Below are 12,925 nucleotides of genomic sequence, written 5' to 3'. Positions count from 1 at the left end.
GCCGCGAGGACCTTGCAACTGGGGCCATGCAAAAATACTTTTGATAAACACAATGTTATGTGAAACAAATATCATGGTATTTTTTCTTTTAAGACCTTGAAAAAATTGTTTTACGTTAGCTCCATTGATCCAAGCCGGAACACGATCGATCGATTGATCATTATGCCGTGTTAAGTGGTCAGACTCAGATGGGTGGGCCGCGAACATCGAAACACCCCCCGCCCCAAGCAAATTACAACCCTGGACAAAAGGACCCTAAAATAAGCTTCAACAAAATAATCCAAGCAAATGTAAATGTCTATGGTTGTAAAAAAAAAAGAGGTTTTGACCCTAAAAGCCTGTGCACCGCAAAAATCCTGAGTGTTACTTTAACCCTCGTCTCGCGAGTCAGACTGTTGCCTCCAATGTTCAAATGCTTCCAGTCATTCAGTCTGGAGCAATGGAAATCTCCAAAAATGATCCGGTAATAAAGCGGATGTGACACCTCCTCTCCGCTTCCGTTTTGTCTTTACAGTCATGTACATTTCTCCTAATATGAATCACAATAATCAAAGCCTATATATAGCTTGCTGCTTATCAAATATGGAAATTTAAAAAAAAAAATACATTTTTAAATATATTTTCGAGAACGGAAATGACGATCACATGACAGCTTCCTTTCTCGGCTTTCGGGGGGTGTAGACCGTTGGTTCTCAAAGTGGGGTCCGGGGACCCCCAGGGGTACCTGAGGGGGTTCCAGGGGGTCCCCAGCTAAATGATGGACAGGAACCAAATGGACCCTTATGAGTGTGTAACTCTGAGAGTGTACAAATGGAACCAAATGGACCTAACAGGTCCATTTGGTTCCATTTGTACACTCTCAGAGTTGAAATTGGGGTCCCAGAGGTATAAATGCCATTAAATGGGGGTCCGTAGTCTAATGCATGTCAAACTGGGGGGTCCTTGAAATTAAAATGGTTGAGAATCACTGCTAGAGCCGTAAAAAATCTTCTCTTATGGGGGTCCCTGGTATATCTTTTGAAATGGGGGTCCGCGGGCTAATAAGTGTCAATTTGGGGGTCCTTGACATGAAAAAGTTTGAGAACCACTGGTGTAGACTATAGTTCCAGACTCTACATAGCAGTCAGAGATTGTGGAATAGTTGTCTGGCTACGCGAGACTACTTTTATCCCTGAAAGTGTAAAAAAAGAAAGAAAGTGAACATCATTAGAACATGATGAAGTAATTTGGCTGTCATGGTAATAATGTATGATGATCATTCAGGACAAGCTTTCCAATTTCTCATGTCAATAAAATGTACTTCTATACACAATGACAGACAATACAGCAGCTGATGGTTTGCAGTTCAGACATGAGGAGAAGTCATCAGTTGGTGGAAGAAGTTGTCCCACCGTCCAGGGGAAGGATGAATTGTAACATGAAGAAATCAAGTATGTGATTTTAAAACACAAGTTTAAACATTAACAAAATAAACATGACATACGGTGCAACTCAATAAATAAACTAAATCAATATAAACCTAATCTTGAGTTAGTTTTAAACACTAACTAACCTATCCAACACAAAACAAAATCCTAATGTCATCTGCCATACTCTAAACTAATCTACCCAAAATGTACTTTTACAAAAACCTGGCGACCGTTACACTATAATGGCTAGTTTGACAGAAAAAAATCAAGCTCAACCAATCTGATAACTGATCATTACAAACCATTACCATAAACTACACACCTTCAGAAACACACAAGTTAGTTTTAATTAAGGTTTAATTGACACAGAAGTAGGGATGGCAAGTGACACAAACTCATAAACAAGAGCATGGCAAGCGTGCAGAGGGTTTCCCAGGCTAGCAGAGGACAGCACTACTACGAATGCTGCTGTCAACGGATAGGCAGCACCTCGAATTATCCACACACTCACAGACCCACTCTCCAGACTCTGACACACTATACTGACACACGTAACAGAAATACTCAGGTTTTTTTATTACTTAAGTAAAAGTATCAATACCACCATTTAGAAATATTCAAATATAAAAAAATATTACTAACATAAGAATATACTTAAAGCACCTAAAGTGTTTTTTTTTGTTCAAGTTTTCCAAATTTGTCAAACTTTAAAAGAAATAGCAGCTCTACAAGCTCCCATCGATATTTGTTGCGAGCTTTTAGATCGGCTATTGTCCAATGGCCAAAATAGGGCTGAATTGGTTAATGTTTTCTAATAATAATCTAAATACGCAGTAACCAGTAACTAAGGTTTTCAAATAATTGCAGTTGAGTAAAAAAGTACAATATTTGCCTCAGGGAACTAGTCCAGTAGAAGTTCAATTCACTGAAAAAAAATCTAAACACTCAAGTAAAGCACAAGTACCTCAAAGTCCTACAGTACTTAAGTACAGTAGGCTACTTGAGTAAATGTACTTGGTAATTCCGCCACTGCAGTTATCAGGCGTGAGAAGTCATCCAAGCACTTAGAGAATAGTAAATGACTCATTCACCTAACGTGTGACTTCAGACTTCAGGCAGCAGCAGCAGCACAGCAGCATTCAACTTGTGAGACTGTGCCGGCACCTTGGCTTAAGTGCTGAAGCTCTATTACACAGGATCGCCGCTGTCGGGTGGAAACCTTGTACAGTACTGGATGTCCAAAACCTACAGGAAATGGAAAGAGAAAAAAAATGCACCCTATGTAACTATTATTCAGTCACATTACAAGGTCTTGTAAATACTTTAAAACAGTGGTTCTCAAACTTTTTCATGCCAGGGACCCCCAAATTGACACTTATTAGCCCGCGGACCCCCATTTGAAAAGATATGCCAGGGACCCCCAAGAGAAGATTTTTTTACGGCTCTAGCATCGATTCTCAACCATTTTAATTTCAAGGACCCCCAGTTTGACATGCATTAGCCTACGGACCCCCATTTAATGGCATTTCTATCACTTGGACCGCAATTTATATTGTAAAATCGATGTCAATGTAACTCTGAGAGTTACAGACCCATAAGGGTCCATTTGGTGCCTAATCTATCATTTAGCTGGGGACCCCCTGGAACTCCCTCAAGGACCCCTGGGGGTCCCCGGACCCCACTTTGAGAACCAATGCATTACAAGGTCTTGTAAAAACCGCTTTCACTGTAGATCGGCTATTTTCGCTCCTTTTGACCGACTCCTCTTGTAGGGAAACGACATCAAAAGATGAAATATGGAGATGCAAGGTTTTCTGCCCGACAGCCCGATGGGATGTCTTCATGCCGGCTGCGTGTTATGTGTGGCTTCCATTCAGCGCTGATCTCATTGAGCTCCCGCTCTCACTACATACAACACACATTGCGTGATGCGTTTTTAAGCCCCCATCCACTTAACCTGCTACACTTGATTGTTCAACCACCGCAGCATGGCTCGTCTGTGATAAGTTATGTATAGAGTGCTGCAGTCGGAGCTGAATTAATCTATAGCCCTGTGAGCGTGCAGAAACACCCTTTTAATGCTTATTTCACCTATTGAACCTCTGCCATCCCTCTTCTCTTCCCGTGTTGTTCTCATGCAGGCGTTTAACTAGCTTTAAAGGAGTACGTTTTCAACTGTCTATACTGTGTCTCAGAAGAGGGATGTGCACAGTTCATGTATCTTACTCTAATGATGACATCATTGATGGTCATTTCAAACGAGATTTCAAACTTTTAAGGTTTTTGTTTTAATCGACGCGAGAACAATAGCTTCAGCATGCTAACTTTCCTGGAAGAAAAAGGCCATAGTTTCCAATAGCCTAGAATCCACATCGATGATGTAATCGGAGTAAGGTTTCTGAACTGTCCACACACAGCCCTCCTCTGAGACACGTACAGAGTGAGTGTAGATGTACTGAAAATGGTAACTTTTTATAATGAGCATTAGTGAGGACCATGACCATTATATGAACATAAGGTTGAAAATGGGTGAAGTGCTCCCTCAAGACTTGAAGCCTAGTCAGACCAAAGATTTGTGACGAGACAAACCGTTTTTTAAGTCTTATTTACAGTACTAAATCAAACAAACAGCACAGTAGCACAGATAAATCATACAGTATAGCATGACCTCAAGTTTATAACGGTTGTTACCACAGTTTCATAATTAATATTTAATAATTTCTTAAGTGATGAAAACAGAACTATACTTTATAAAGTGAAAGTGGATCACAGCCATCAAGATAAACCTGAGTTTGGAGTTCTTTATGGGGTTCTTTTGGTTTAGAATTCCTCTCAATGTGAGCTCACAACAAACTATGGCATAATACAGAATACATGAATTATAGTCACTGGTTTCTTAAATTGTATTCCGCAATTTCAGTCTTCAAAGCCTTACACAAACTTGTTTGCTCTGTGAATTTTTCTAAACAAACTCACGGTTTTGAATATGGATATACTAGCATTCATGTTTCAACAACGCAATTTCCATATTTACATGTAGCCGTGGTGACCAGATCCAAACAAACCAAATGTGGGACAAAGAGTATGTTTGTGTGTGGGTCAATGTGGGACATGTTACCAATCCTGAGAGGTATATATATAGTCAAAAGAAATTCATATAATGTTTAGCTAACTTACAAAATAAACAATTCTATCTGCCGCTAAGCTTGTCACATCTCTATGCTTTCCCTTCTTCAGTAGCACACAATAGATTGGCAGATTATAGGTTAGGTCTTTAGAATGTGGACTTTTATTTTATTTGAATACAACTTTCCAATATCCAAATATCTAAGTATCTAGTATCTATCTCGTTTTTGTATTTGATTTGAAATTGCATGAGGAGGGGGAGACAGCAAATGTCCTCCAATTGTGGAATGACCCACATACACTGACCCATATAGTTTAAATGTGCACAGCTTGTGACTTTGCGGTGACTCAGAATGTTCCCGGTCGCCGGGCGTAGCGTAGGCACTTGTGCCACCGTTTGATTGATGTCAAACAAGGTCCTGTCCTCCGATGACAAGCCATCCCTGCTTTCTTCACAGCCGTTGGACACAAGCCAGATATTACAAAATGGTCTGTCCTCCTGACCTACAGTGACTGACTGCACTGCTTTGACTTTAGAAAACTAGAGCCAATCAAAATGTTGGACAACACGCAAACAAATCCGTTGCAGTCCCACATAAAATGGAACACCTTGGTCACCCGAAGATGTATCCATTGTCCGTAAAATCGTTGATTTGCCTAATGTCTGTTAATTGAGACATGGTGCTGGGAACAGAGGCTACCTGGTGTACTCACACCATACTGTACACAAACAGAGCTTTTGGCCAACAAAGGTCAAGTGTTGGTTAAGTTATAACCTGCCCCATCTCTGTTAGTTAGTGTATTTAAAGGTGCACTCAGCATTCCTCGATGTTCCCACAGTGAGAGGGCCACACACACACACACACACACACACACACAAACACTCTCTCTTGTCACCACAACGGTTTGGCTGCACGATGAAGCCAGTAGGATTAGGGTTAGGGGGCGCTCGTGCAGAGGACAACAGCAGCAGCCCCAGAAGTCCACAAGCGGTCATCAACGTGTCATCTGACGACCTCTCTCAGAACGCTCATCTTCGGGAGGGTCGGTCAGACAACGCCGCCGCGTTGGACAGCGATAAGGCCGGGGCCGCGCTGCTGTTCTCTGGGATCTTTCTGGGTCTGATGGGCATGACGTTCACCGCCATGGGCTGGCTCAACTACGACGACGGAGAGGTTTTCGAGTGGACCCAGCTCCTGGGGCCCATCCTGCTCTCCGTAGGCGGCACCTTCATGCTCATCAGCGTCTGCAAGTTCGGGATGCTGCCCTGCCTGCCCTGTAGGCAACGCCGGGCCGACGAGGACGATACGATGCCCGAGAGACTGGAGCACATACCAGCCTTTGTGTTTAACGCCGGTGGTCAGCCCATGATGTTCCACGGTGCTACGGTGGTTCAGTACAGTATTCCGCCTCCTTATGCTGCCGTTAGCCAGGGAGCCGGGCCTGCGGCAGCTGAGCTGAACTGCAGTCCCGGCTCGCCTCCACAGTACCACACCGTGTGTCCTCGAGATAACCCAGCCTTCACCAGGGATGAAGGCGGTTCAGCCCGCGTCATAGTAACACACCACCGAGCTAGCAGGTAAGCCTGACTGATACTTAGTTGTGTGCCGGTGTTGCGTGGCAAAATGTTCAGCTTGCAGATCTGTAGATCAACTTGTACATCTGCTATTTTCTTGTTGACACCAGCGCCACTAATTAAGCAGTAGCTAGCCAGGCAACTTTCCTCAATCGCAGTCTTACAACAACTTTCAGGCTCACTACTCACTATTGGCTATAAAGGGAAAAGATGTTTTAAAGTAGCACTTTACCCATTTTCAACCCTATCTTCCACCAATTGTCCTCACTCGTTCTCGTTATGAGATGGCACACTTTCTGTCTACTCACTCAGCATCTCATTGGTGGGTTATGGACAGTTCAGACTGTAGTTTCTATTAGCCTGGAATCCCCACCGATGATGTCACTGGCAGGCAGGTTTCTAAACTGTCCACAGCTCTCCTCTGAGACACACCAAGTAGACAGAAACGGTACCATATTATAATGAGCATTAGTGAGGACCAATTATATGAAGATAGGTTGAAAATGGGTGAAGTGCTCCTTTAGATTGACTGTGGAAGGGTCACAACATTCCTGTTAATGAGCACAGTGAGAAACAGTAGTGAATAAACATTAACCTTCTGTCTGCAGTTTAAAAAAAGACTTGTAAGGGTCACTAACTCAAGAGTTAAACTAACACACAATATTCTGCTGTGTGCAAACTATTTACATAAAATTATTTTTTAAATGAAACAGCAAGTCTCACTCAAACTTCACTTTTCTACTCGTACAGTAGAATCCCATCAAAAGGGGTTCATTTGGTTACATGTGAACACACAGAGTTAGAATAAACTAGGACATGCCACCTCTCAGGACTTAACCCATGGTGTTTCAGTCTGTAAGCTCAGTTAATGCAAAGAAGATGAGTGACTAAGGAAACCTAAACACATTAGACTTGAACACATAGGCATATAAACATCGAGATATGACATATTTATATGTATCAGCAGTACACAGTGTTAATTTTGACCGCAAATTTGTATTTAGTTTTAGTCATAGTCTTATAAATAAAATTCCATTTAGTTTGTCATATTTTAGTAATTTGAAATGTTTTACTTTACTGTAAATCTAGTTTTAGTTGAGTAAATATCAGATTTTCGACCCCAAAATATTTTGGCGGGCCGTGATGGCGGCATAATGCCTGATTTATACTTAGCTGTGTGCCGAAAATAGCTGATCTACAAGCTCACAGCGAGTCACAGACGTGTTGTGAGCTTGTAGATCAGCTATTTCCGGAGAGCGACACCTGTGCCAAGAATAATATGATTCATCTTAGTTCTACTGGATCTCTTCTCCACTTGTCCCTCTCTAACATTTTCGTCAAGTTTTTATTTGTTGACGAAATTTTCAATATATTTAGTCATAGTTTTAGTCATTGTAGATTCGTTTTTATTTTTGTTTTGTTTTCATCAGTGAAACAATTAAGTGTTTGTACTGTATTTGTCCCTCCATAGAGCTCAGGAGACAGCAGCCGAGTACCAGGAACGTCACAAAGACGATAACAACACCACACGTCCACTTCCACCTGCATATGACGACCTCTTCCCCTCTGCAGTGAGACAGCATGACCTGAACGCAACATGAAGGTTCCAATGGTTTAGATACGAGAGAAACCTTACCATTGTAAACCTTTCTGCAAACCACTGACATGTTGCTGGCCGATGTTGCGGACACGGGTTAGGGATATGTCTAGGGCAGGGTCAGGGTTAGGTCTAGGGTTAGTTATTATGCACTTCGAATTTAAAAAATCTAGGATTGAGTGGGGGGGGGGGGGGGGGGGGAACCCAAACAAAAAAAACAGCTCTGGATATAGAGACCTTTACGGATCCCATGGGGACAATTCTTCTGTCATGACAGTACCACTGTTATGAAAAACAGGACAGAAACAGTACAAAAAACAGTGAACCGGTAGCAACACACAGGAAATAAAAGAGCAGAAACCAAAGGAGATTTACAGTAGGTAAGGTATACTAGTATAGGCTTTCTCCAAAGAATGTTCTCAGTTATGTGTTTTTATGTGCAGTGTGTGCGTGTAACATCAACTTGAACTTTGAACCAACCCCACCTTACTGGCTGCTCTGTTGATTTCAGACACAAAGTTAACTATTGGAAGAGTCCCTTTTCTGGGGGCGAACATTCAGCGACAATAGCAGATCTATGAGCTTGCAAATGTTCGCCTTTTGTGACATGCCCAGAATAAGGACACTATGGTTCATGAGGTTAAAGTTTCAATGTTTCCTGAAACAAGCACAGAGGTAGCTAATGTTATTGTGTGTACAGGTGTGTGTGTGTGTGTGTGTGTGTGTGTGTGTGTGTGTGTGTGTGTGTGTGTGTGTGTGTGTGTGTGTGTGTGTGTGTGTGTGTGTGTGTGTGTGTGTGTGTGTGTGTGTGTGTGTGTGTGTGTGTGTGTGTGTGTGTGTGTGTGGCAGGCATTCCTTACCACCAAGGAGCTAAAGTACCAACATCTTAAGATGCTATTATACAGCTTGGTTACAAATGTAAACTGTGTCCTGGGCATGACGTTAAACTGCCCCGTTGTAACTACCATCGTCAATGTAGTAGGTGCAGTGGATGCATTTGCAACTTCTGTGGACTATGTAGCTTGCATAAAAGAAGGCACTACTCACCGGTGGAATCTACCAACAACCAATGCTTCCCGTATCCGTGATCTGTATCCTGAAACACTTATTGTTGAGTTTCCCAAGTGTGTGCTTATACTATTGTTTGTGTTCAAGAGTTTCTTGTTATATGTGAACACAAATAAAAGATGTTAAATGTGTGCGCGCCAAGGTTGTTGATGAGCCACGCTGCTCAACTAGGCTATCACATCAACCATGCCTTAATTATCATCATTATTAATAATATTATTATTCGACAGTTTTAAATAAATACATGTTTTCATCCATTTGGGTATTCTGATGGTAAATGATCCATGCAGTGACAGTGTTTATTTTAAATGAGTCTCTGACTTGATGACTTCAAGTGAGATGACATTTCCTGCTCCTACACTATTGTGTCCAGAATCAGGTCACGAGAGGTGAGTGGTCTTAATCCAGCTGCCAAACATGCAGACCCATGTTCAACCACATGGGGGCGGTAACAACTGAGTGAATCAATAGCAGCCTTTTACTGGGTCAAGTCCAGATGTTATATACTCCTTCGTACAACAGTGTCGCATGGTGAAAATACCTGAGCTTGTAGATCACCTCACAACACCGTTGTACGGCAGAGACAAAACTGGGCATCACAGACATCGCGAGGACGATTTGCTATTGGAGTAGTAACACACTTGCTGCTGTTATTATGAAAGTATTACAACTCTGAACTAGTTGCACGTATATATTATGCTATTTGTTACTATTACTATTTGTTATCATTCAACATCAATTTTGTAAATTATAATTTTATACATGTACTAGCCTATATTGAATTTCAAGACCAAATTAGAGAGTTTGTGTGTGTGTGTGTGTGTGTGTGTGTGTGTGTGTGTGTGTGTGTGTGTGTGTGTGTGTGTGTGTGTGTGTGTGTGTGTGTGTGTGTGTGTGTGTGTGTGTGTGTGTGTGTGTGTGTGTGTGTGTGTGTGTGCGTGCGCGTGTGTGCTTCTATCCCATAACAATAGCACAACACTTACCCTTTGCCTACCCATCTAAATTGTTTGTTTTAGTTTTGGATATAGGCTTTAAAAAATGTTTTGTTAAGTTGTAAGATTTTTTTTTACAGGATATGACAGCATTTGTTTTTAATAGAACTTAAAAATGATCAGGCAACATTTCTGAGAGACAAAAAAAGTCTTACAGAATTAATTAACTTATAAGTAATCAATAAAGGTTTCAATCAATAGTCTGTATACAGTCTAGAACTGTACTATTGTTTAAATATAAATCATAGGCTGTACATAAATACTAAAATAAAACACACACACACACACACACACACACACACACACACACACACACACACACACACACACACACACACACGCACACACACACGGTTGGCCTATTGAGTGGAACGAACAAACACATTTCTCAAGGTAAATAAAAGAATATGTAGCCTATCAATAGCCTGCTATAATAAAAGCCTATTATTTCAAAGACATAAAAATGTTCCCAATATTTTTTCAAACATGTCTGCATTGAATTAAACCCTCCTGAACAAGTGAAAAGCCTTTAGGCCTAAATGGCAACAAACTCTCCTCCAAAAAATTGATAAGTGAAAAATCCTAATTTGAAAACATTTCAGAAACACATAACATAACTTTCTGCCTCCTTTGTCGAATACAAACCGCAGCTCAACGTGTCTCTCATTAATTTTACTACACAGTAAAATGCGGGTGGCCGACAAGCCTCATTATTTAAACCATTTTTGGAGCATTTGCGACGATTTATGATAGCATTACGAAACGCATTAAACATTAACAAGTTCAACTCCAAATGCTGAAATGAAAGACATGCTACAGTAAGAGAGCAGGTCTCATGAGAATAATTGCTATAGTGAAGCCTACGATATTCATTTGTAAGAGAGAGAGAAGTTAAAGGTTCAGGGAATAGGTTAAGCTACGGTGCTGCTGTGGGTGAACAAGTTCAGCTGAATGTAAAAACGTTGGCCAAATAAAGTGGTGGACAAATTAGGCTAACCCAGTATTTGGGTCAAATATACTCCTGCATTAGGCTATATATATACTTTGAAAAAAAAGTTGAAGTGAAAGTTGCTCAGTCAAAATTATACTTGAGTTAAAGCACTGGAGTAGCCAGTTAAACATCCTAAAGTGTTCAAAAGTAGGCTGCATATGCTTAAAAACATAGTATTCAAAAGTACAAATTACAAAGTAAATTTTCTTTTTTCAATATCAATGAATTTAGAAATTGTCCAAAGAATTCAAAGATCTTCCGCAAATTAAAAAAACAAACAAAAAACAACATCAATAATAGTGAATCTACAAGCGCACAACGCGTGTGAGCTTGTAGATCAGCTATTATCACTAGTAGCAGATCTACAAGCTCAAAACACGTGGCTTTGTGCCATGTTTCGAGCTTGTATATCTGCTACTTTTGATGCTTTTGTGTGACTCTGTAGTATGATCAAGTAGGGTGTTAATTTACGAAAAAACACAAAAAGTTAGAATATGGAGATAAGAGGTTTCAGCCCCGACAGCAAGATCATTTTAAAGCCCTGACAGTGACGCTATTAGACAGTGATTCTCAACCGTTTTAATGTCAAGGATTCCCATAAGCATTAGATCACAGACCCCCCATTTGATTTCCTTTCTCTGGGACCCCATTCTACACTGTAAAATCTGCTCTCTCAGAGTTCAACAAGCAGAAAGGTCTCTAGAACACCGTAGTGGGGTTTACTACAGTAGCCTATAAACTGCATTTTCATTGGTGATCGTAAAAACTAAAGGACCTGACCTATAATCAAGTAACGATTTATTGCAATTGACCTGGAGATGTTGAAAATAAACTGATGAAAACCATGCAAATATCCCAATATCATTTATGTTATTACTACTACTATTATTATTATTAGTAGTATAACATACCACATACCATTATACTGTATATGATAGGGAGAGTATAGGTAGGCTAATTAGTATTTGGTAAAGTGAGCTCATATTTTTGCTGTAATTGTTTAGACTGCATTGAGAAAGTTTTAACAACCATCGGTGACAAATACGTTACATTATTTTTCAGCAGAGCAATTCTAAATTTGTTCTCTTTTGCTTAACATGTTAATAAGCATACTGTAAATATTATAAGGCCTCACTCACACACACACACACACACACACACACACACACACACACACACACACACACACACACACACACACACACACACACACACAGAGCGTGGTGTCATCCTGTTAAAAACTTTTTTGGAAGGAGAGACATACTGGGTGACATTTGTACTTTTGTCAAAGAACGCCTGAGTGACATGATCCTATTTTTAGAAGCTAAAATGTCTGATTTCAAAATAAGTGCCTGACACCATAAATCAGAGTTATCAGTGCCTCGGTAGTGCGAGTGCGTGTGTGTGTGTGTGTGTGTGTGTGTGTGTGTGTGTGTGTGTGTGTGTGTGTGTGTGTGTGTCATGCAGATTAGGGGGGGTGGGGGACACACACAAATGGATTCCATGTTTGCTGGAAAACAGGCTCGGAGGCCTGCAGGAACAACTTTGTTGTTTATGAAGGCCATGTGAAACCAATCAAATGTGAATTATCTTCCTGTTGTTGCAGCCTTTGTCGTTTGCAGTTTGCAGTGATCTCGCCAGCAGTGTCACCACCACCCAGCGAGCGAGCAGGTCTGCGTCCCTGACTGCGCATTAAAAGGTACAAAGTTTAGCAGGCGTGTATGCATGCACGTACGCATGCACGCACGTACGCATGCATGCACACACGCACGCATGCACAAGCAACTCACATGCACTCTCTGCTTATCGTTGCTGTCAGGCAGAAACCTCAGCTCCCCATTTCATTTAGTTTTTGCGTAAATTAATACCGTACTTCATCATAAAAGAGTGTCAGGTGTCGCACAAAAGTAGTGAAAATATTCACTATTTTCACTATTTAAAATAAAAAGATATATTTTTAAGTAATAATTTAAAAAGGACATACAAGGTTTCCAATCGACAGCAAAGTTATACAGAGACGGACAAAAAACATAGGCAGGCATACTTTTATACTAAGCATATATAAATAGCCAAAAACTGCAGATCTACAAGCTCCCAATGTATCGTTTCTCACTGCCTTGTGAGCTTGTAGATCAGCTATTTTTGGCTATACGAGTACCACACATG

This window comes from Gymnoscopelus microlampas, assembly GCF_963454915.1.
Source record: "Gymnoscopelus microlampas genome assembly, chromosome: 21".
NCBI classification, from domain to species: Eukaryota; Metazoa; Chordata; class Actinopteri; order Myctophiformes; family Myctophidae; genus Gymnoscopelus; species Gymnoscopelus microlampas.
The sequence above is the reverse complement of the archived record's forward strand: the minus strand, read 5'-3'. Positions refer to the sequence as shown.